This window comes from Ischnura elegans, chromosome 2, assembly GCF_921293095.1.
Source record: "Ischnura elegans chromosome 2, ioIscEleg1.1, whole genome shotgun sequence".
NCBI lineage: Eukaryota > Metazoa > Arthropoda > Insecta > Odonata > Coenagrionidae > Ischnura > Ischnura elegans.
This window is the reverse complement of record NC_060247.1, coordinates 97232882-97259402: the sequence shown is the minus strand read 5'-3', so window position 1 is coordinate 97259402 and position 26521 is coordinate 97232882.

Genomic DNA, 26521 nt, shown 5'->3' with positions numbered 1-26521 from the left:
TAATATTTTCTCCGGTGATTGGCAGTGGGGGTTTCAGGATAGGGACAAGGGGGAGGGAGTTGGTGGGTGTCTTAGGGATATCCTCCCAGCAGTAGTGGCGGCCCGAGCAAAATTAACATTTTATCCAGCGTAAATTGGATACTTCAGGGGGAGGCTATAGATCCCCCTTGTCGCTCTTTGCATCCGCCACTTGTGGTTGGTTATACTAAATCTTTAAACGGCAGCTCATGTAGTGCAACGTTATTTCCCTGCATAGAAATGACCTTTTTAGGTTCATTAATGTATTTGAAACAGCACGACCCGGGTTTTATGACATAGTTACAACGTCAAGGGTAGACCTAATGCCGCGGGTGAACCTAACAAAGTTTATTCCTTGAAGAATGATCGTAAGCTTTCCCGGCGTATAGAATTGTGGAAGGACCTCTCATCGGGAACCGCCAGACCTACGCCAACAAACGAAATATCAGGGCGAGTTGTCCATCGTCTTCATGCCCTGAAGACGATGGATAACTCGCCCATCGAAACGTCGGCCGAGATGGAATTTGAGAACCTGACCCGGTGGAAATCCCGTGTAACCTTCCACAAGTTTATTCCTTCATTTTCCATAATGGAAAGGTTTCATACAGTTGGGCCTGAAATCGTCAGTGATATTTTCTCGGATTTTCAGTGGATCATTGTTATTGATGAGTTATGTGGTGGCGCGGTGCCTTTCCTTGGCCCTGGGTGCAGTGCTTTAAGGGGAAGAGGCAGATTAAGCCGCCGCAACCGCCTCCTGCGTGACTGAAGCCGCCTCCGAGTTGCGCCTCGCGCTCGCCCGTTTGTTGTTCGCGAGCTGCATGCTCGCGTGTCGCCCCGGCCACGCAACGGTGCACGCCGAGACGCACCGCTGCCCAAGTGGGCGATGCTCGCTCGCTGCTATGCTCAGCCGGGAGGCCGCGGTTCCTCGCGAACGATAGCTTCCGCCGATACGCGGCGCGGAGGACCTCTCATCGGGAACCGCCAGACCTACGCCAACAAACGAAACCATGACTACCTCAACCCGCCATGCTTTGCGCTCCCCCGACTTTGCCTGCTTTTTTTATTAAACCCTCCCCCCACCCTTTTCTGAAGCCGCGTTTCTTTTTTGCCGCGCGAGTGATGGAGGGGAGAGGGTCGAAATATTTCGTTGCTTCTGGAGCACGGCCGAGGTCAGCCGAGCGTGGGATTTCCAAGTTAGTTCCAGGGCGGAGCCAGATAGTGGGGTAGGTTAGTGCTTTCGCAGGCGTCATCGCGAAATGTGGTTTATGCCGTGACGCGGGAAAAATTGTGCTTTCCTGTGAGGAATCATGGGTGTCGGCCCGAAAACTGTGAAAAGTGTGGATTCGGTAACTTTCGGGGGCAGCTAGGGTGACAGGAGTGGCCATATATCGCCATTATCCTCGACAATAGCCTTATCTCGCTTTAATCCTCTTTTAAAAGAAATCAAATGTATGAAAATTTACCCATTGTAAGTTGTAAGAAAAGTCGGTGTATACAGTTACTTTCCAAAATATTTCAAATTCCATGGAAATTCGTTGCATACAGCTACTTTCCAAAATTTTCCTGAATCCATGGGAGCCATTGGCCAATAGTCTTGGGAAAAAACTGGTACCGAATTGAGGTGGATTTTTGCAACCGCTTTTGTTGTTTTTGCTCACATTTATTTCTCGATCCATTGTTTCAGAATGCTCACTAATAATCTATTATTCATAATTGTATGCCATTTTCTTGAGAATCGCTGAAAACGGGTAAAATCATGCGAAAAATATGTCATTTTGTTCGCAAAAAGAGGATATCTATGCAGGAGAAAGATACTTGGAATAATTTCATTTACATTAACGTATGATGTGAAAACATTGACAAATTATTGGCAACAAAATATACGCTATACATCAGTGTGAAGCACCTTTTATCCTCTTATCGATTAAGCATGCGGAAATGTTGCTTGAACATGGTAACCAATGCTCGGTTCGAGAAAAAGTAAAATCATGTACTTATTTATTAGTTTCTTCGGATACGCTAACGGCAAATTTCACTTGGAAACGTCTTGTCCTTCGACTGGATTCCATCGAACTTGCGTCTTATTATCGAGAAATTACGCTACCTACTCGAACAACTTGTCCGGCTAGGATTTGGCTATCGCAAAACCTGAATTTCAGGTCTTCCTTTGGGCTCTTGCTAGTGAAAACAGGAAACTGATAACTAGCACAGATATACAGCGAGTATGCACTGGCATACATTCCACTTATCGTGACCGTGAGTTTATTTTTAGAAGAGCGTAATGTGGCTTGCTAAAATTTGCGAACTTGAAGCCTTTTAGATTAAGTTTTCTCAAAGAATTCGCAGGTCGTCGTTTTAGAAATAATAAAAATATATCTCTTCGTAGGAAATATTTTAAAAACCACTTTATATTATCAGTTTATATTATCAGAATTGCATTAATGTGACATTTATACAACTGTACTTCAACATGGTGGAATAAATTTAGCAATTCAAATTACAAGTAGTTCTGGTCATATTTTCACTCGAAAGCAAAGCACTTTTTTATTTGAACAATTCATTTTTTGTAGAGTACATTTACTATTGATTGTGTTAAGTTTACACTACACTTTTTGGTGGAGATTTTAGAAGAAATCGTGAATAAGCTATTTTTGATGCCTTCATGATTCAATTGGAGTGAATGTTTACCTGTGTATTAGTCACTTGATTTGCTTCAATGTGTTTTACTTCTATAGTAATTACCGGTAGATTTCCACCGCTGTGAGTTGATTAGATTTATAAATAAGTTTTTGTGATTTTTTCACGATGCTACGTCGTGTTATAGTGTCGAAAATAGTGTTAATGCTGAAAATGTCACCAAGCAATCGATTGTGATTAGGCCGCATGAAGATGCGTTTAAGATAATTAATTCTTGGGAGGTTATGAGAGAAACTTTTACTAAAAATTCCGGTGTATTGATTCAGTAAATATTTGATACTTACTCATGTGAATACTGAAATTAAAGTAGATTTTTGGCCTCTATATGCATGAAAATTGGAAGAGTGGCGGAATCAAATAATTCAAGGCTTGGCCTTATGGGATACAACTTTACAATGATTGACGAATTTAACTATTTCGGAGTAAGCAACCAATATAAAATAAAAGAAGAGACACAAATGAGGTTAAATGCTGCTAATAGATGTTACTGGAGCCTATCAAAATTAATGAAGATTAAACTCCTACCTATAAATACAAAAATCAGAATATAAACACTCATAATATGGGCTGTTTTCTTGCATGAATGGACCCTTAAAAAAACGGACCTGGAAGAAGTTGATAACATTCGAAAATTTAATACTGAGAAATAGTTTATGGATAACTAAATAATATCATGTGGAATTAGCATTTTATTTTCGCTGAATTTTTAATAATTTTTTCATGGACAAGACCATATTGTACATAACCAGATATGTTTGGTCTTTTTCAAGTGTTTTGAACGTTCGCAATTTTGGTGGGAATGGCATGGCGACTCAGCTCGGAGTGCATTATTTCATGCACGTTTTTGTGGCGTGCATTCGCGGTCCCAAAGCTGCGCCCATTCCATCGACTCACCCGTGAATCGGAAATTTGTTTGTCACCCCTTGCCTCATTTCGCCTCTGTCCACAAGCCCAGCCAAACGTGACTCCCATTGTCGCATGCTTCCTTATACAAGTCCCGTTCTCATTCTCGGGTTTAATGCCGACATTTCACGCTATGGCTTTTGAGGTAATCGATGCGAGCTCCGACTTTTTTTTCGCCGCTGTATTATCAAGCATCACTCTTGGTACCCTTTGAATTCCCCGCGTCGTTGATCTGTGAGGGCGTAGTCATTTACTCTATTTTTTTCCAAATGATATCAATCTAATTTTTTTATCACCTTTGGGATATTTTGTTATTTTCATTTTCGTACTAGTTTCATTAATAAGCCTTACTTTGATCATTGTGAACGGTGAACATTGTGAATTCCTCGAGCGCGAATACTCGGATCAATTTACTTAAAATTACTAATCATTATATATTGAAATGTTTTGTTTCAACTTTACAACCCATAGATACGGCCTAATGGGCTCTGTGGCCGTTGGGGTGGCTTTACCTTTGTGGCCTGATCTATAGGTTGTAGGATCGAGTCTTACACGGGTAGAGTGAACATCACCCAGTGTATGTTTGTAATTCATGGTTGTTATTCATTAGTTGGTATTGATTCATCATTGTAAATACATTTTAAAGAGGAAAGTAAAATCCTAAACATTCATAAAGACGAAATTCTTATTTTTGTTATTGCTGCTAAGAGATATAAAGTAAATTGATGTATTTTTTTTTCGGTGAGATAGTAATGGAATTGTAAATTGAAATTTTAATTTTAAATATAAGGGAGAGTTTCAAAATATTCTTTCACCCTTAGGCGAGACATATAGGTTGTCTGAAAAGAAAAAAATCCTTCGTTACTACGAGTTACTTAAATGCCATTATATGGTAAAAGGTTATTGAAAGGATTATTCAATATATATATTATTATAGTATTTGAAATCGTGCTATATTCTGCGTTGTAAATGTTACGAATGGTCTCAACTAGCGGTATGGCCAATGAGTAGTTAATTTTAATAATTTATATAATTGAATTCATCATCTAATTATTTTTGGAAATTGCGAGAGGCAGTATTTTGCTGTCCTCGTCATGCTGGAATGCTGCTAATTACATCGCATGGGTAAACAGCGCGGTTATTATCTTTATAATTATTGCTTTCATGTGGGCTTACGCATGCAAACTCTGTTCCTAATTAGGAGAGAGGCATATTAGGGGCATCGTTCGCCTGTGATGGCCCATATATGCGACGATTTTATTCTTCTAGGATAGCGTGTCTGGCGGAGGTCATGAGTCACATTATATGGGACCATGGCCTACTTTGAGGAACGCGCTTGGAGAACGAGTTACGCCGCATAGCCTTCGTTTGTTTCATTTTTCGCTTCGAATCAAAATCGGGGAAATAATGAATACACAGGTTGAAAGTGTGTTCATGAATTACATTCCTGGTATCGAATGAAAATAAATATCAAGTTATATATATCACAAAAGCTTTTCGAAAGTAGGTACTAAATAATTTGATTATGAAACTTAGCAATAGCAAAGTTGTACCGTCGTTCGTTACGTGTTCTTTGTATGCATTATTCTTATAAATATGTATGTACGTATTGTCTCATTTTTCTCGGCGAACAATGGCAGTGAAGATATCTCGGGTTTTAAACCGGGTAAGGTCCTACATATCTCCTTCCTACGTTTCGTTATGCAACTCGCCCATAGTCCACAGGGATTCAGGAATACTAACTTGTATTCTCACCACCAAATATGTAGGTGAAAATTTCGATGACTATAGCGTGCATATATTTTTCTATTACATTTTTACGAAACAATAAAGTTAAAGTTGTCCAATATTATTTTTAAAATATGATTTATTTATCACTACATTTTTATCATTGGAATTTGTTTTGTATCCTTGTTGAATAACTCGCTTTATTGTATTCATTGAAAATCAGTTATTCTCAACGAGGAACTTTCTCATGGCTGAGCCGCTTAGCTCTGAATCGCAGTCTCGAAAATCTCATAAATGAGATCTCAAATGTTTCTCAAACAGCTTGTGGCATTTAATATCCTGAGAGAGTTCTCTTTGAGCTATTTCTGGGATTCGCGCACTCTCTGCTCACTCCCGAGTATATTCGAGCTCCGAAAAATCTGTGCACGAGTGGAAGCGCGCAAGGCTTATGAAAACATCGGAACGCGCTTCTCAAGACTAATTTCGGCCACGTCTTAACCACGCTCTCGTCTCCGGCTCAGCAAATTAGTGCCTTAGTGTAGTCACTTTACACGGTCCCCGAGTGCCAAAAAGGCGATGCACACCTTCTCCGCGGGCTGTTTTCCATCTCTCTCGATCCCTCCTGCTTGCTACTTCCGTTTCTTTCCGCTTACCTCCCCCTCTTCCTACACCTGAGCGTTGAAAATTCAAAGCAAAAGCGATTTCCTATCCAAACTTGCCCCGACAAGACAAGACGCGGGATTATTTGCTCAGCAGATTAATTAGAAACTTCCCCACGTTCAGGAGAGTTTCGCGCATGGTTTAGTGGCATGTCTTGTGTGAGTGTTAGAGAGAGAGAGAGATAGACCCACGCGTTCTCAACTCGTTTGCCACCTATAAAGCCGTGGAGTGGTAAACTGCATCCTCAAAGGAGGCCAAGGTAAGTCGATGAAACTTCAGACAAGACCCCGAGGTCTTAATCTGGCGCGCACCATAACTAACTTTATCGGTTGTTTGCGAGGAATATAATGTTGCTAAAAAGGGCTAATATAACCGTTTAACTCGATTCAAGATCCGTCCGGAGCGTACTCCCTGATTATGCATAGCGTAGGAAGGATTCCTCTTTCTTTTTACTTACTTTCCTCTCTCTCTGCTCCTGGCTTGCTTCCAAAAGGGGGCGTTGAAGGGGGAGAGAATGGAAGGAAGGGACATCGATACACGCAGTAAGCTCTTGGCGGCGCGAGCATGCACTTGAAATTAGCATTAACACTCAAGAGGCGAATCCATGGTGGCAATGAGGCTCGTTCGTTCTCTTCCACGCACGTAGTAATAGTAGTATGTGTGCGTGAGATGAGGAGGCAAGAGATGGAAGGGAGCACGAAATAAATTCCTCTTTTATGTTGCCTCCCGTGAATTTATCACTCTTTCTCCTCGTAGCGGCCATTCCGACCGTCTCCTGACAACCATCTTCATCTCTCGAACTGGTGGCTTGTTCCGTTCCATTTTCAATTTCCCGCCGATTAGATTCAATTAAGGTTTTTTTCTTACCCTCTCTCTCTCTCATCTCCTTCCTCTCCACTTGAGGTGGTAGTGAGGGACATGGAATGGGAATGAGAGATGGAGGCTTTAATTTGACGTGGGAGGACAGGGATGGAAGCCCTTTGGAGAATTGATGGAGATGAAACATGTTGGGAGAGTGGAGGAGAGGAGTTACTGTCGAGTGGTGTCTGAAAGACTTTCGCTTGGTCATTTCCGTGCCGTTTAGTGGAGAGACGGCCCAAGTTAGTGCGTCCGCGTGCATCTCTATTGAATTTACCTGTTTCGTTTCGTTTGTTTTTCCGGACATCCAGATGCATCGTCCAAGGATCGGGATTACTTCTTACTGTAGAGGCTTTATGCATTTCATCAGACTCTCTTGAGACACTTCATTCATCTGGAAAAAAGATGGACCTAAATTTAAATCCCAGCCGATTCTTCAAGTATTGACAAAAAATTATTTCCACTTTTGAGGAGAAGATATGAAAAACCCGTGTGCCTGATTTATTTCTTTGTACGGAATATTTAGTGAAGTTGATTCTGGAATAGTATGCGACCACTATATAATTGTGTAATTGTGAAACTTTTTCTTTGCTATTTAGTGTTTTATGCGTAGATTTTAATTGTTCCAGTGAAGTTATTATTTTTGCGCACGATTTTTTGCACATTTTGGGAAAAATTCTTAATTCCATGTAGAGAATAAAGCAAGCGTGGGAACTTCAATTTTTATATTTTCGCCATTTGATCTGGACTAATTCTAGACATTGAAGGTAGCATTTTTTATTCCCTTAATTATATATTAGATTATTGATATTTTCAGGTATTCATCAATATCTACGAAAGGGTAAGGAATATATTTATACCATGAATTATTTGGCTGACCACCATTCAGTATCAGTGTTCTAAATGCTCTCCTTTCCGTTTAGATTTTTATTGCTGGAAAATATGATTTTATCCTGTAGTAAAAGTATGCTCTCAGTTATAACCATCACTGCTAAAAAAGTACATTTATCGTACCACCAAGATACGAAGACTCAGCAACTAAAATTCCACCTTGCCTGGAAGATTTCTTCCATTCATGTAATGTTTCCGTGAAGCAGGTAAATGCTTACTTTTTCTGCAGCCTTTGCACATTCCGCTCTCTTTCGCATATATGCATGAAGTTTCGCCTATCAAACTTCTGAGAATAGTATAAAGTCTCAAAGCACTAGCGTGAACAAATGTGGGATTTTCGTCTCATGTTTGTTTCAGCTTCTTTGAAGCTTTATTTAAATGAAATAGGAAAGAAAAGATAGGATTCAGCAATTAAGATACCCTCTAACTTCTTTCATATGAGCCAGCCACGTTTCAAATACTCAGAACGCTCTTCAAAATATCACAAAAGAAATTTCTTGTCTGCTGTAAAAGAATCCCAGTTTCAATGAACTATGATAAACTATTTTGAGCTCTAAAATCTCAAGTGCCGCGTTCATCGTGTCTCCTCAGCTTAATACAATTGTTTCTGCAGTCATTACGACACCATTCTTAGATTTCCAGTTGCTGCTGATAGATAGCGCCATTTTTTTCTAAATCCCAAGTTCTCAATTCCTAGTTGACACACTCGACGTTTCCCATCATCCATTTGATGATTGGGTAACCGCGCCGTTGCCACCACGTTTCCTTCGATTACAAATCAAATCGGACGTCTGCCATCTATTAGGGCTCGTGGCTCAGCCTTGACTTCGTTTTTTTCTGTTTTGGTGGGGATAAAGAAATGCTGCGCCGAGAGGTTCGAAAGAAATTTTATCTTTCGATTCGATATCTATGCTTATTTTCGATTCACTAGCCTGCTTTGATCGCCATTGACTGTGCTTAAGTCTTTCATCGTAAACACTGCTAAATTCGAAATGGCAGAAGACCTTTCTGTGGGCTTAATGTGCATAATGCAGCCAGTGTCGTGCAGAATATTTCGTTTCAATTGCCCAACTTTTCTAAATTGTATATGTATCATTAGCATTAAAAGGAGTATATAAATTAATTGCAGCGAGTTTACGATGGTTATTAACCTGTAAATAAATAAATAATGAGTGAAATAGCTGAAAAAATTATGAAATTCCTGACTTTGCTTATAATATCTCGGTAAGGTACCTAAGTGAGCTGCAGCTGCATATTATGAATGTAACTTTTAGTGAACCCCCAAAATTTTTGGAGCCGAACGGTCTGAAGTGTAACCTCACCAACAGACCCCTCCAGTAAGGAATCCTCTCTCAAAATGAGCCACCCTCCACTTCGAGTTTTGTTTTCAACATACTAATGGCTAACAGTATTGCTTATGCCAGTATTTTCATGGATTCGACCTGGGAGGAAAAATAAGTAGATAAGAAAAAACCGTGCGCCTAATTTATTGTTCATTTGGCGAAGACTGTTTCTCTCTTTCTTGATAGTGTTCTTCTATACTAATAATTTATGTGTATGTAGTTGATCCACACCCACTTTCAAAGATTTTTAGGAACCGATTAACATATGTACTATGATAAAAGGATGTGTATGACCCCATGGCGCATGTCTTAAACCACTACGTTAAAATCGACGCCGGGCATCTTTCTACCCTTTGCCGCCTGGTTACCCTCTTTTGCTAATCCCTCAACCTTAGAAATGCAGCCATTATTAAAAAGGATACGTCAACCACTGCTCAAACCTTAAATTGTATATGTGTCAATGCGATTAAAAGAAGAACAAAAATATCAGTTGCAGTGAATTGACGATAATTATATACCTGTAAATTAATACATAATGAGTGTGAGAGCTGAAAAAAAATATTTGCAACGTATCCCACGACGGGGAATCGACTCATCATCCATTACTTTCTCACCAGCACGTGCTTATATGCTAGGCCACTCCATTTCCTCACAGTGAGTGTCATATATTAAATAAAATTCAAACCAACAGTGGAACCGGGGCAAGTAATTACACGCGGAATTATCATTGAATGTAAAATAATTTGCAATGATAATGTAACTTCTCCCTTTGAGTGAATATGAAACACGCACAAACGGAATATTTTCTGTGCATAACCAAAGTCTTCATTAGGAGTAAGGTAAACTAACTTTTCTTGTTAACTAGAAGTGGCGCCACAAACTTTGTCCAAAAACTGTGTGACTGTAAATTAATTCATGCAGAGAGGAAGCTTACAGAGCAGAATTGACTCAAAATTTAATTCTTATTTAATCGCTGTTTTCGGAAAGCTTTTATCAGTTGCATATGCGTTAGTGTTTTCTATTAAACTTGACCAATCTAGTAGCATTACCTACTGGCGATAACAATTATAACGGTGGATTGAGATAAAAATCTTACAAGCTCAGATAAAGAGTTCTTGTGATCCTGTTTGTGTCAGGTAACCTTTGGATTGGACGAATGGTTAATAAAACGCATTAAAAGTTTAGTGTTTTCATTAAAAGACGGAAGAAATTTGGTGCGGATAATTGAATACCATGAGGAACTCATTCCAATATGCTGTTTAGATTACTGATGTTTAAAAACAGAAAATCACCTTACATAATTTGCGTTAATATGTGTCAATGACTTAAAACTAAATTCAAAGATTTTCAAATAACCACGCTGCCTACGCATGATTCTTGGAATGTGAGTGAAAAGGTCTTAGACAGGCCTACTAGAGCACTTATTGACCTCTTGGTAGGGAAAAATCTTATCTCAGCGTAAAAAATCGGAAATAAAGAACATGAGTTGTACTTATGATTTAATAAAATTTTTTAAATGTTAAATTCTTGTCAAACTGTGCATCATCCTGCTCTAAGCCAACTACTGTGATTTTCGAGGTACATTTAAGTGTTAAGTCTTTATTAGCAACCCTCTTTTAGGCCTCAATATAATACTGGAAAAACCACAAGTAATGCATAATTACACGTCAATTTTTATTGAGTACATGATGTCAATTTGAGAAAAAAAAAGTGTTGGCAAGTTTAAGGTATTGTTAAAATTGGTAGACATTTTAATTACACTCTTATTGATTACGCATTACATGAGCATTTTTTCATAGGAAGAATATACACATGGGAAGAGACATTCATTACTGACTCCTTTTTACCTGGAAGAATTAGGTGCCAATTGCAGGGATGGATTAAACGTGTTCTCATGATATTCAATGGCTAAATTAGTGAAAAAAATGTTAAGAAAGGAATAGAAAAGAAACGAGTCTATTCATTGACTTTTAATAATTGGAAATGAAAAGATAAGATTAACCAATCTTTGTAACTAATTTTTAATTATAATTTGTCACTTGCCTCCCCTATTGGATCAATAAATTTTTCTTTTAGCCTGGAAATCGTAGCACATTGATTAATTCCTTTGTAGAAAAATTTTACTCCCTTGAAAAGCCATGAATTTCGTCAATTAATGGTACGTTTTATTTTTTTCTAGTCCACACTACGTTTTTATAAGACTCCTACTCCAAAAAACTCATTCCAGTAAACCCTTCAGTTTACGTTATTTTGATTCAGCTAAATTTATTATAAATTTGCAATTTGAGAGTTCACTTAACCACCTTTTTTCAAACTTCAGATTGTTCCCCCTTTTTACCCCTATAGCATCGGGGACGGCAGTGTCCAATTTGAAAACCACTGCTCGAAACGATGGCACAAGCTTCCTTACCCAAGCTGGTTCCTTTAGGTCTCTGATGTCCTTCATCCTAGGGCCCTTCTTTTTCAGTACTAAATACTGATTTGTAGACATTCTTTAGTGGAGTTTTGAATTAAATTTCTTCCTCCATTATATTCCTCCCATAATTTCTATGACATTGAATATTGTTTTAACCCGAAAGACAGAACGCAATATAGAATAACAAATTAAATTGATTAATTCCTTTGCAGAAAAATTTTACTCCCATAAAAAGCCATGAATTTCATCAATGAATGGTACGTAAATCTGCGGCCCAAAGTGGCTTGGCCGAAGCCTCGAAGATTGGGTATAGGCGCCAAAGAGTAGAAACTCAAACGTTGGCCATGGAAGATATTTATTAAGCCCTGGCCGGAGCGTAGCAGAGCCTCCGGCTGTACCTTGGAGATTTTTCCCCGACTACAAAAATTCTGGGGTATTTATACCTTTTTCTGGACCAGGAGGCTGCAGCAGTTGGCATGAGAAGAGTCCTTTGCAAAGAATTCCCACGGAAACATTTTCCCAGGGAGAGCAACTGCAATATTTGCCCAGTGTACTGTAAGCCCATTAATGAAAACCCCTTATTTCACATTTAAATACCAACACGGCTTGGGAGGACATGTGAACAGTTGACCAAACCCTAGGAATGAGTAGCTGGACCTTAAAAATCTCCCCTTTACTCTAGGCGTGACCCTCGTATGCTCCCACGCCAGCCTCCAAGAACCCATAAAGTACCTCGACAGTTTCCACCCTGATACTAGCTAGAAGAGAGGGCGACATAGCAATATCTACCTAGTCTATCTCTGACTTACACAGTTTTCTATCTTCTCGTAATCTTTGCTAAAATTCATTTCTCACCCTATTCGTCTATTCAATCCTAATTACACGCTGCCTGCCCAAGGTCTCGGAAGCTTCACGTCTTTTCTGGCCAGCGCAGCGTTTCCAATTTTAGTCCAATCCAGAGTTTGTGATCTTTAGTGATATATTACTCAGTTTTATTGCCGGCCTCGGTGGCGACGGGGTGTTGTCCTAGCCTGCCAAACTGAAGGTTGGGGGTTCGAGTTCCGCCTGGGTAGGTCACCCCTAATAATTTAATGATTATTTGAGGGTGTCAACTGTTATTTTCTGTAGCTCTCCGATGTAAAGATCAACTAACGCTGCCGGTATGCTAACTGGAGGAGGCGACCGACAGCTGAGGTCATTTTCGCCATAAGAGAATGGTATGGAAGGAAGGGTGGAGAGAAACCCAGCGCCGGAATGAGCCTGCTTTTAACATAAGACCTCAAGGGGACCACGGTTTAACCGATACGATCTGACGGATGGATTGCTGCGCTTGAAATGTCCTCCACACAAAATTCAAGCACGGATTGGGCAGTCTCTGACAATTGTCTGTCACCGCCGGTATTTGAACCCGAGACCACGGGGTGGGAAGCCAACACTCTAGCCAATACACCAGCCAAATCCTCATTTGAGCTCTTTTCGAAGTGGTTAATATAAATTAAAACAATTATTATTCGTATCCTTGATGATAAAATCTACTCTCCATCATAATTTCATCGATCCTTCCGTTGTTCTTTCTTGCCAATACAATTCCGCAAATTTTAAAATACTAACTGTAAGCGGCCGCCGCACCTCATTGTCGTGTCCTACATCACCCTTGAGGCATCCGTTCCGAATGAAACCGGCGAATTAGCGCATACAGCTCTTGCGAAGGGACTCAAAAACATCCTTATTTTTCTTTTTGTTCCTCTTAAAAAAAACAACAGCTCACACCCTAACGTGTCGGAGTGCATTTCTCTCGGATGCATGTTTATATTTAGCTCTGCTGGGGGTTTTCCTCAGTCATCACACTTAATTCGCGGCGCGCCCGAAGGGGGGAAGATCTCCTAGGGGGGGAAGCCCTCGTCGCTTGAAGGACTCAAGAAGTCTGGTAACTTTTCGTCATCACATTTCGAACAGCGCCGAGGGGGCGCGGAATTATGATGCAGGAAAGGAAGGGTGTAGGCAGGGCTGGGCAAAATACAAACTGAGGAGTATTTGAATTGACATAATATTATATTGAAGTATCAAAAATAACATTTTTATAAAAAAACACGTTTTATGAAAATGAAGGAAATATCGACCTAAGACCCCTTAAATTATTGAAAATTTCGAAAATCATTCATGAAAAAGTTAAAATAAGTTTTAGAGGAATATTTCAGATATCAAAAACGTAAAGCGTGGTGTGCATGTAAGATTGTATTCTTGCTTGACTTGCGTGGAGAGACAAGTCTGACCAGCAAGTATTAATTTTATGACGCTGCTTTACGCTTCACAAACAGAGACTTTATTATTATCACATCTATAACGATTGCAGCGCCTCCACTGGATTTTAGTGGCCATTGTTGGTACTCCATATTTCGGTTTTATTTCTAAATATTACTGGAGATAATATTCTGCCCGTGGTAAAAGTAGAAGAACATTGATTGTCATCCAGTTATCAGCTGTCCCGAACCTATCAGCGCTCTAGTTAATCAGGAAGTGGTAGAAAGTCGAGTTCTAAGTTTTTTCCCGGAAGGGAAAACAAGATAGCGAGTATAATAAAACGTGGTATAGTGCAGAATACAGCTCCAAATACATTTGAAAAATTAACTACGAAAATAGTATTTTAAATATCTATTATAATACTAAATACATTTTTTGGAAACTAAGAGATCTTAAAAATATAACCTGCCTTGGCACTGGTAAAAATATAAGCCTGGAGTAGCAGGAACAAGAGTCTGTTTTGATTCTGTTTACTCTTGTTCCTAACTCTGCGGAAGGTGGTAGTGCCACCGAAGATTTAGTCTTGTGAGTCTTTCACTATGCTCTATCCTCTCGATATGGTGTATACCCAACCTGTGTTATATTTGTGTTTTATACCCCAACGGGGGATATCAAGAAGTATCTATTTAAACTTTTCACGGGATTCCGCGCGGGTAAGATTTTCTAAGAGCGCCGACGTATCGGGTTCCGACTCGTTACCCATTATCACGGCTACTGAATGAATATTTGAAGTGACAGTTGGAGCTCAGCATCAGGAGGGTCAGGTTTGGTCGAGCCCCGATTGTTTTCGCGGAGGATAGGCGTAGACTTAGCTCTGGCAATCATAATTCTTTTAAGAGTTATATTCCAAGGGCTGTTGATCGAACATCCGGTGTCTTCAAGAAGTATCTATTTTAAAATACTTTTATTTGAAATACTACCCAGCCCTGGGTGTAGGTCAACCCAGACTCGCCTAAAAGATACAGTGTCCTGCGTGATGCGGTGGAAATCTTTGATATTCAGCTTATTAAAACAACTTGTCTATTTCCACACTAATTTATTTTTACCGACCATAGTTTCGGCAGCTTGTGCCATTATCAAGGTACATAGCCTTGGGTGACAACCTTTTTATAGGTTTTTCGGGAGGGGGAGGAAGGGAGGGGAGGGGTTATTGGTTATGCTATGGCTATGTACCTTGACAATGCACAAGCTGCCGAAACCATGGTCGGTAAAAATAAATTAGTGTGGAAACAGACAAGTTGTTTTAATAAGCTGAAACCAGACTCACCTCTTTATGCGTTTTTGTGTGTGTGTGTGTGTGTGCGTATAAATGATGGAGAGATAGGGAGTGAGGGAGGGAGAGAGAAGCAAAGAGATACAGAGAGAGAGAGAGATCTCTCCGAGTCAGATCCTCTGGTGCCCCGCGGGGTAATAACCCCATTTTGGGTCGCGAATTAGTCTGACAATGAGATTCTTGTCCTGCTCCCCTCTCTCTCTCTCTGTCTTTCTCCCCAGACGAGCAACATGCCTGTCTGCTCGGCTAATACCGAAAGCAGACGCGCTGTTTCGCAAAGCGCGAACGGCACATCTGCGGATGACATCCCCTTTTTGGATTAATCACGTGGAGAATAAATGAAAGGAACACAGCCGCACGTTTAAACTCGTCTGGGTCCGGAGTAAATCAGTCGGGGAGTGTAAAACGTGTAAACTGTATTCGAGTTGGAATCGTTTATTTTTTTAAAAGGTGAGTAGAAGTGTGGATGGATCGTATTTATTTTTCTTTCTAGTATCAAGAAGACATTTAAGCCTTCCGAGGAGTTCAGATAAACATCACCCTTTTGTTTTTTAGAGAGGACTTTATATTACTCAGCACAGACGATTTATTTATCTCTTAACACTGCTAGAAATGCCCGAAGTTATGGTACCACCTACCGATCATAGTGTTATCAAAGGTAGCAATATCTACTCTTATAGCGAGAATACTGATCTACAGAATAAGTTCTCCTCTCTTTTGAGTTTATTTATCAATTTTACCACTGGGAATTAAATTCTTCCCCTGCTTTACCTTTCGTAATTTAGAACGGAATTTGTCTTCTTCTCAGATGCAATGTATTTCACGTTCGAGACTTTTCTTTGAATCAACGAGATTAATCAAAAAAGAAGTATAAGTTGAATCAAAATTCATTGCCTACTGCGTTTTTATGAATTTTTGTAATGTATCGGAATATTGAAAATGATTCCATTCTGCTCCGAATTTGCTATTAGAAGATCAAATTAGAGTTTCCTTTCTTTAATGAATATTATCTCTTAAGAATCGTTAAATTATGTCAGTTTTATTTATTTCCATTCTAAAAACAGTAAGTCAGGATACATCAGCACTGATTCAGCAGTAGGTTCATCACATGGGTATTGAATAATAAATGTTTTATACTTTGAATCTGTTCGACATTAAAACCACATTTAATTTCAATAGAATTTTATACCGTCACTTGCATTTATTTTAATAGCTTTTAGCTATAAATTTTGGTCCCTTTCCTTTTTATTTTCTGAAATAGGTATTTATATACTTGCATGTAATTTCCAAGACTCTCTTTTAACGTTATTTGCTACGGGGAACACAAGCAATTATTGGAATAGAATTCCACGTGAAAATTAATTGTTGAAAATCTAATTCATTGCTAGCCTTGTTTGCGGCGGGTTAAAGTCATCGCCTGCCAAACAAGAGGTCGTGGGTTCGAGTCCCACTAAGTTAGGTTGCCCCTATCCATGAATTCGTGCACGTGTAATTGTTAACTTATTGAAAAACCCGATGTAATAGCACAATAGGCCAATATGTGCAGTTTTCGGCGGCATGGAAATAAATAATAACATGTGAGGAGACAACAAAACTCATACAATTCTTCTTGGAAAATTGGAGAGGTCGCCCTGAAATTTGATGATCGCCGAAGCGCGGCACGAACTCGGGCCGAGCCTCCCAATGCTGTGTGTCCTTTCTGCGCCACGCGGCAATGCACTGAGAGCCAAATGAGCGAACGGACACCGACCCACAATACATTAAGAGTGACAGATGACGCGAGGGTTGCGCCACTTCCTCATTCCTGCCGCATTTCGTCCGTTTTTCGACCGTTTTGGCTCCTCGCATTTTGGATGCGTCGCGTCGCGCGACTGACGAATGGCATGGAACGAGTCACGGTCAGTTGGTGGGTTATCTAGGGAAATGAACGTAGGCTAAGGTCACTCTGGATGAGTTTGGTAATGCGCATCTACATAGTACCCCACGAGCCACCTCCAGGGTGTTTAGCAGGGGGTAATCAATCACCACCAAAGAGCATGCAAGAGGACTTCCACATTCGCACCAAGCGGTCATAAAAAATATTACGCTTTATAAAAAAATGTACGTCCACATTCATGCAAAGTCATAACTTGTAACGGTTAGTAAGTCTCTAACCAAATCTATGCAAGGTTAGAGCCTGGGGATAATAATGACATGCAAGTAGTCGTCCTAGCCATTAATTAATGAACGCCATTAATTGTATTAACCGAGACATCGTTGTTAGCCTTAATAGTTTGAGGAAAGAATGACATTTTAAATCTCTCTGTCTTGCAGTGTGTTTGATATATTTCCTCTCGTGATCTTGTTACCAAAGTACGACTGTGAACAAAGGATATATTTGACGCCGTCTGAGAGAAAATCAACTCCGAGTTTGTGAAGTAAATTTAGCCTATAATGCTTGGCTCTCCTATGGAAGGCTTATGTGATTGGAATGCTTGCATTGATGTGTCATTCTCGGGTATCAAGGAAATGATTGTGTATCAATGGGGGGACCAGTGGCGTAACAATAAGGGGTAGGGGATATATCCCCCCCAAAGCCTCTGAGAAATAAAAAAGTTTTAAAAAACTATTGTCTAGTTTTGAACGTTAATAACTGCATCTGCGTAGTGTTAAATTTTTTAGTCCCAAATTGATGTAAAATGTATATCCAGGCATGTCATTTTTTGAAGATTTTTTCCAGATTTTGCCCCGAAGGGAGGGTTCGCCACCCCAGGCTATCCCATCCCCCCAAGCCATATTCCTAGTTGCGCCACTGGTGTGGACAAAAAAATCACATTTTGGGCCATGATAAAAACACAAATGGTAATTTCAACACTATTTAATTTAGCACTTAACGACCGACCATGGTTTCGATCTCCTTGAAAATGGCACAAAATGTCGAAACCATGGTCGGCCGTTAAGTTTTAAATTAAATAGTGTTGAAATTACCATTTGTGTTTTTATCATGGCCCAAAATATCCCACAAAATCAAGCCTTAAACGATTTTATACATTTTGGGCCTTTTCAGTATATCCCAAGCCAAACAATAATTTGTTGTAGGTTTAGATGATATGTTTCCCCCCCCCCCCCCCAATGCTCCCCCGGAATATGGTCCTTGCGTGCAGATCCGCCTCTGTTTGATTTGAATGCGGAAGCACTGGACTTCTCCGAGATTGGTATAGACTTTGGTAGGTACGTTTTTTAAATACTTAAATTCATATTTTGGTCTCTATTGTAAGGTATGTTAACTGCAACACCCTTCAGTTACCACATGGAGACTTATGCTCTGGTAATCATTGAATCCTCCTTGCGTGTTGGGTCATTCTCACGCCAGGTTTTCTTCGTTTGCCCTATATCATTAGATTTAAGGATAACTTATTAATATAAGATTAAAGGATAATTTAAATTTTTACACTCATTATTTAGTTATATAAAATTAGTAGCACTTCAGTTTGTGGCGCGACAGGAGTCTAATTTTTATGTTATGTTGTAAAGATATATGATGTTGATGAGAGCCAACACTACTTTTGCCTAAAAGAATAGGCGGAAATGTTGATTTTCGGAGAAAGACGGTGACTGGGAAGAATAATATGCAGCACTCCATAGTTACTGTAATGTACAGTATTCCATCCAACTGATGGAGTGTTTGCGGAAATCTCCACAAGTTACCGAATGGGAAGGTGAATTACGCCAAAAAGTAAACTCGTTTTCTCCCGTTACTCGAACCCGGACCCAAATGGTGGGAATCCAGTGTTCCAACCTTCGCACCATCCTCATCCACTCCAGAGAGCGAAGAACCAAGTGGGAAGGGCATCATCATCATCTTCTTCTTGGGGGCGCAGAAACGTGTTTGCCCGCGGCGTGTGAACAAAGTGCCACTTGTGCGAAAAAGTTCTTTACTGCGTATTTACCAATTCTCGGAGCGAAAAACACTGCCAATATAATTCCGTCTCCTCCCATCCAACACACCCCACTCCGACCCGACCACCGCCGCCAACACTTCCCCCTTTACCAAAGTGCAGCAAGATTTCGAAAGCTTTCGAGATAACGACCGTATGCCGGCGGCTCTGGAAATAGGAGAGCTGGGACGAAATGAGGTCAAAAGCAGTCTCTCTCTCACACACACACACAGATAGCCGATTACTTAATAAACAGCACTGCCGGGAAAAATGAGGGGGGGGGAGGAGGAAGAGGGGTTGGGGGGTATGGTGGGGAGGGATGTATTGGGGAAGGGGGAATTGGAGAGTCGAAAAAAATTGGGACTGTTGTGGTAGGTCATGACTGACGTTCGTGGGGAGGAGTCCGCCTGGCTATTGGGGGGATTGTCGCCGTTGCGAACGTAAGATTGACGATCAAATCCATCTCGTAGGGAACGCCGCCCGCCGAGCGCAAACGACTGGATAGCTTGATTGGTCGCGAGATTAAGGAATCTAAGTCCCATTTCAAAATGGATGGATTAAAAAACAATTACTGTTTCCAGCGAAAATATTGTATTCTATGTAAAAAAAGGTGTTGACCAAAACGGGATGGATTTTTAAACATTTAGTTTTTTCCTGCAAGCCATAAAATATTGTATTTTAAGTAAAACATGTGTTGATCAAAAATGGATGGATCAAAAAAATTAGGTTTTCCTTCAAGCCATAAAATATTGTATTCTGTGTAAAACTTGTATTGACCAAAACGGGATGGATAAAAAAAATTGTTTTTTCCTGCAAGCCATAAAATATTGTATTCTATGTAAAACATGTGTTAATCAAAATTGATGGATTCAAAAAATAAAGTTTTCTCCTGCAAGCCACAAAATATTTTGGGCTATGAAAAAAATGTGTTCAACAATTTAGTTATGTATTCAAAGATATTCATCACCTAATTTCAAAACCTCTTCTCACGTGAGATTAAGTCTGCAGCGAAAGATGTCTTGGCTACTTGAAGCGGTGTAGCACCTGACGCAGATTAGCGGTATCCTGATCCCAATCACGGTCTAAGCAAGTTTTATTACCGTCGTATTTTCGTTTCGTGTTCACTATTTATGCTCTCGTGGGCGACTCTGGAAAGGATATTTTGGGGTGATCGCTTTGGAATAATCCTGTTAGGAAATTACATAATGATTATATCCTTGCTACATTAATGGATATTGAGTTTGTATGGCCTGAAACATTTCGCAACTGCATGCAATATTTGCATGCAGTTGCGGTATGGCTGAAGATTTTAAGTGAACACGCTTTCAATTGTTCGCATCTAGTGGAGGGGCTAGGAGAAAGTTATTGCCTGTTAAGTACATCCATGTTTTGTATCGTAGTATTCAACAATGTCACATGCAACTTCTTATGTACTTGATAATACCCTTATAAATCCAAATCACCCTAGAATAAATGAATAAATCACCGTAGAACACTCTAAAATTCCATAATTATATTAGCATTTCAGCTCCTGTGAATCAATGACCGAATGCGACAAGTTCCCCTCTTGTTTAGATTAAGCATTTTGGTGTGACTCTTTGGTTAATTACGCTGTATTGCTTCATTGTATTTGAATTTTTCATGACAGCGTACCATTCCTGATTGGCACCACAGCTATTTCCTGTACTTAAATTTTCAGTCGCTACCGAGGTTTGTACATAATATGAAAAAGGGTAATTTTGCACAAAAATCGGTATATGTTGGTACATACCAATTTTTCCACTTCTCCAAGTTTTCACTTGAAAATAGATTGAAATATTTGCAATGTATTTATGAGCGATTTATGAATTAAAGGGCGGTAATTTTGGGAGTAAATAATGAATTATATTGCTAGCGGAGATTGGGCGCCCAAAACAATGACAATTATTTAAGTGAGAGACCCAATTTTTTCAATCTGTGATGAATTCCTTTATTAACGGCGAGATGCATTTATGAAAATTTTCACATGATGATTACTGCTATATTATAATCCATCGCGGTACTTCACGTTTTGGCATTTTTCATTTACGGAATGATTTGTTGCATCCATTTTGAGCGCAGTTCGGATTGTGGCATTGAACTTCACAATCAATAGATTCAATTGGCTCTTTAAAGTTAGGCATCTCACTCTTTTTCAATTTCCTGGAAAAAGAATTCCATATTGAAATTGGTTGAGCATAAAAGAATTCCATTTGAAATTTTTTTTACATGGTTGATACCCACCTACTGGGTTTAGTGGCTTGTATATAGTATAGGTTTGTAACCCCTATTTAATATCAAACTTTGCCAGACACATAATAAAATGATTTAACTATATGGACCTATATCTCGACTGCATTCTTTTAATATGAATGCGGACTTTTATTGTTAGTTATGGCCATTATATAGTTTATTAAATATGCTTTCCTTCCTTGGAACATTCCTCTCTTTCTTCATCCCCAACCCAACGTCTCCCCCACCTTGACCCTCTTGACAGCCCTTTGTCCTGGAGTACTTAAGTACCAAAGCCATGAATTTTCCTGTATTTTCACCGGAAGATATTACCTAACGACGAAACTAGTGGTGAATTGAAGTGAAAGAGACTCATTTCGAGGTTTCCTCCGCATCTAGCAATATCCTTGGACAATATTTCTCTAAAGTTCCAGTTGACTTCCTCAGGTAGCCAAGTGATAGGTAAATGTTGCCCATGGATATAACTAAGCGTGGAGGAAGACCCGAAAACAAAAAGAAACTCCCTCAGGATCAGACTCCTTGGAATAATAATAATGAAATAAAATGGTAATTTTGTTTAGTTGCCGAATATATAGAGGTGAGGAGAGCCCCGAAACAACCTTAATGTATCGTTTTAAGCCTCGAAATCCTCATAATTTTCGTAACCTCCCAGACCCTCACAACTGCTGGGAGGTTATCCCTGGTTAACCCCTCAAGAAAGCTACGCCATCTTAAGTTGTCGTAATCGCGTGTGCGAAAATGTGCGGAATGTGGATTCGACCATTCAGATAAAGGCCCTGTGCCTCCGCAGGATCGGGGGCCACGGTGGGTATTCCCGCCCTAGGCGATACGACCCTGATAGAACGTTGGTTCTTCGTTCGCGTGGAGTAATGCGTGCCGCAGTCCGTTCCCCCCCTGATAATAATTGAGACAGGAGGCCTCTTTCCAATTCGCCACCCGATGACCCGTATTCGGCGCCGGCGCCTCCCCCCTCCTCCCCCGTTTTCTCCCGCCGACCCCAGCGCCGCGTATTGTCGAGTGCGCAATTGTGAGTTTGTGTGTGCGCGCGACGTGGAGGCAGCAGACGCCTTTTTCGACCCGTGTCGGAGACGCCATCCCTTCGGAACACCCCTGCACCCCCTCTACACCCCAAACCCCGCCCCCCCCCAGATGTCCTTCCCCCCTCCCGCCCCTCAAACCCCCTAGCCCGTCTCCTCACCCAGTTCATAACACCCCTCCTCGTTCTCTTTCTCCAACGAAATCTTCCCCCCACCTTCTCAAGAGCTCGTATTTTTTCCCCATTTTTCCCACCCTTAACCCGTTATAATCTGTTGATAACCTCTCTCTCAATATTAGCACGATCGTTTATAACAGTAATAAACTACGAAAAGGTTAGCTAGGATATTAATTCGTCGCATTCACTTTAGGGGCCTGCACCTTGCTGACCTACTCTCGGTAGTACTCGTCCGTATCAGGGCAGACCCTTTAAGAGAGCCCTGAAAGATGATCGTAAAGGTAGGTAGAACATTGTTTCCAACTTGTCTATTATTTATGGGGAATGTGTCAGTGGCCTAAAATGGAATAGCTACCTGTAGATACCAGCATAGCGACACCCTAGAAACCTGGTTCCTAAAGCCAAAACTGTTCTGGTGAGGGTGTATCAGTTTTTTTTAATGATAATTCGTTTATATTCATCGTGGGCTCGGGAGTGGAGGAACAATGAATCTTAAGCCCAAGTTGGTTAATATTTGATACCGCTATTACAATAGTTGTCTTCTGCAAAAGAAGTAAATAACAATGCAAGCCATTTACCCGAGGCCAAAAAATGTGTATGACACCATCCCCTTTAGAAGATAGCTATGTATGAAATAAATATTTTGGCAAATTAAAAGGGATATTTTCCATAGTTAAAGTAAGAGCTTTTCATTAATATATTGTATTTAATATGTATTATCTATTATAAAAATGCTTTGTTGTGATTCTTTTTTTATTGTTATCACTCTCGGCAAAGGGAAAGATTTTAACTAATTCTGATCAGTATCGTAATTTTATATCTCCCTCCAGTAAATTCGCGACTAGATTCGTGATTCATTTTTAGCAGTTTAAGACGTGGTAAACTAACATTTTTTAAATTTATTGAAGGATTTGGTGAAATACCATTAAATTGTCTATGCTTGTTGAGAACTATAGTGCAGTGAAAACCAAGTTCTTCGACCATGTATCCGCGGCCGCTCAAAGAAACCTATTTTCTTACGTAGGTATTAATTATCGAAAACATTTTTGAACGATCAACCTTGTAAAAAATGGGGTGAAATCATCCCCTGCTAAATAACATACCGGTTGCTATATGAATACTATGTAGACTGATAACATCCTACGTTAAACATTTTAAGACTTGCCTGGTTGTGGTACATCACCATTTTTATTTCTGTACCTCCAAAAACAGCATCACTGGCCTTTTACATCGTGGTTTTTAATTTGACCCTTCGTAGGGCGCGGCCGATATGGAAGGCACAGGAGTCGTTTTTTTCTGGGAAATTTTGGCTTTCTTTGTTTTTTTAGATAAAATAAATAATAAGAAATTAAAAAGTATTCTCCCATATTGTTTACGTCCTGTACATCCTGCAGTTGATTGTTAGGTTTAACTTAATGCGGGTTTTCAGGGATTTTTCCGTCATGTGCCCGTCAGGATCACCGCGCCCCTATTCTGAAAATCCTTGACCGTGCCCTACGCAGGGTTTACAAATTAACGTACACGAACATCGATGCATGGATAGGAGCAACATACACAGGCGGAGCTCGAACCCGCGATCTCCTGCGTACCAGGACTTTACCCTGCCGCCTCCGAAGCCGACACTTTGGATTTTACATTTCGTGAAAGCAGAAGCTGTATTAACCTTTTTTCACGGGTCATCCCTGAAGGATTTGGTGAAATAGCTTGTCGAGATCTGTATTGCGGTGAAAACCATGCAGTATGACCATGTATCCGCGGCCGCTTGCATGGAAATATTATCTATCGTAGGTATTAACTATCGAATACAAAAATTCAAGGAAAAACGGAGAAAAAAAGGAGAAATCAACTCGTGCTTTATTCCTTCATCATCATCACTGGTCAGCAATCCTAAGATTGGTTTCACGTAGCTCTCCCCTCATTTCTCCTATCGGCTAATCTTTTCACACCTACGTATTTCTTCTCTTTCACATCCTTCTTTACTTGTTCCATAAATTTTGTTCGAGGTCTTCCTTTTCCGTTGTTGCCTTCGACTTGTCCCTCGACAATTGTCTTCATCAGGCCATCATGTCTCAAGATGTGGTCAATAAGGTTGTTCCGTCTTCTTGTTAAGGTTTTCCTTATTCTTATTTTGTTTCAAATTTCAGCCGTTTATACCTTAACGGTTGAAATTTGAATACTATATAAACATAAAAAATCCTACGTTAACCTTTTAAGGATTGTCTGGTTGGTGGACATCACCGCTCACATCGCAAAAGCACGCATGTGCAACACGCACTGCATATTACCCTTATTTCACGGGTCATCCCGGCGAAAAGCGAGCGGTGCGCCCATGTACCCCTCCCATCCGGGACCTCCCCATTTCTTCCTCTCCGTGAACTCCCATGACCTGCCCCAACACTCCCTTCCTCCCGTCCCCCATGAAAAATTGACCGGCGTAATTTTTTAACATCCCCTTCCCGTACATTTTTTTATTTGAAAATCCTCGAACTTCATTTTTTTCGCCTCTCTCCTTTACGTCTCCACCTTCATCCCCCACCTCCAACGTCGATACTCTCGAGCTCAAAATGAAAGAAGAGACCAGTTTCCGTGGTGACGTCGCAATAACAGTTGGTCCATTTACCTCCCCAAGCCTCCCGCTCCGCAATGTGACACATTCGCCCACGCTTTGTTGCTAGTCGTCCCGGGAAATGGTTTGATATTAGATTTTCATTCCTATTCTCTCCCCTTCCTAATCTCTTCCGTTTTATCGCCATTTCCACAGTTAGGATGATATATTTTTTCATTATTAAATAAATAAATAAATCCTCCTACGCCAACTTTACAGTTAGGATGATGGATTTTTTCATTATTAAATAAATAAATTAATCCTCCATTATCTATTTTCTTAGATTTTCTTTTGAGGATGTTTGTATAAAAATTTACGCAGCTTCCTGATAGAGGTAAGTCGTGCCGAATGATTGCTATGCCTGCGCAGGAAAATGAATATACAACTTGAAGGATTTTGAGGTATTGAATCGGTTTGAATTCTGAAATAATGGTTATAAATTTGTAACTGTGTTAGCGTCTCTCAATTATGACTGAGTAAGAATGTTACATGATTTTTTGCCTATCTTTTTTTGCACGCTGCCTAGGAAGTGGACTATACATTGGTCATTTGAGGCTTGATTTTAGTTGTAGCGTGTTTCAAGGCTCGAAGCTTAGCCAGATGGCATTCAAATTAGATATTGCAAGCATTCCTATGAAATACAAGGCCTTAAATACATAAGTGGATTCAATATAGTTTACAGGAGATTACGCTGTGATAATCTAAAAGAAATTAATCATTACGCCTGCGAGCACTGAAATGAAGGATGAAGCCAATGGAAGATTTAAAATATTCGCTAACGTTAAAAATGTGTTTTCAACGTAACCATCCTTTGATGATAACGTGTCTTTTGCTATACTATAAGCATCCTCAATCCTGGATGAAGCGGTTGCCTTGGACAAATAATGCGCAGGTAATCATGTGAAAAAAGCAATAACTCTCGTCAAATATGTTTGATATGAATCCTGCATAAAATAAAAGTATGATAGGAAACTTGGACTGTTGAAATTAGGTTTCTGCATCGCCGTGTTTGTATATGCTTGAATGAGAGGAAGTCCCATGAGCATTGAGGTTCTTATAAATAAAATTGGAAACGTATTGGAGGAAAAAGACATTGCGTTTTCTTTTTTAAGTTTGCCGTGGCTTGATTCATACAAAAATTCCATCCAGAAGTTCCTCTGAAAATCAAATTTTAATTGCATCGGAAGCTAGAAACTTCAGAAATTATACTCATGCCTGAATCACACCATCATGTCTTCCGTCCCTTTGAGTGATAGCTCCAGTCAGTGGCGTGGGTGAGGGGGGTAGTTCCCTCCCAAAGCCTCAGAGAAGTAAAAATAATGTATAATATTATTGTCTAGTTTTGAAATATAAAAGCAGAATCTGCTAAAAGTTAAATGTTAAGGGCCAAAATGATGTAAAGTGTATTTCAAGGCATGTAATTTTTC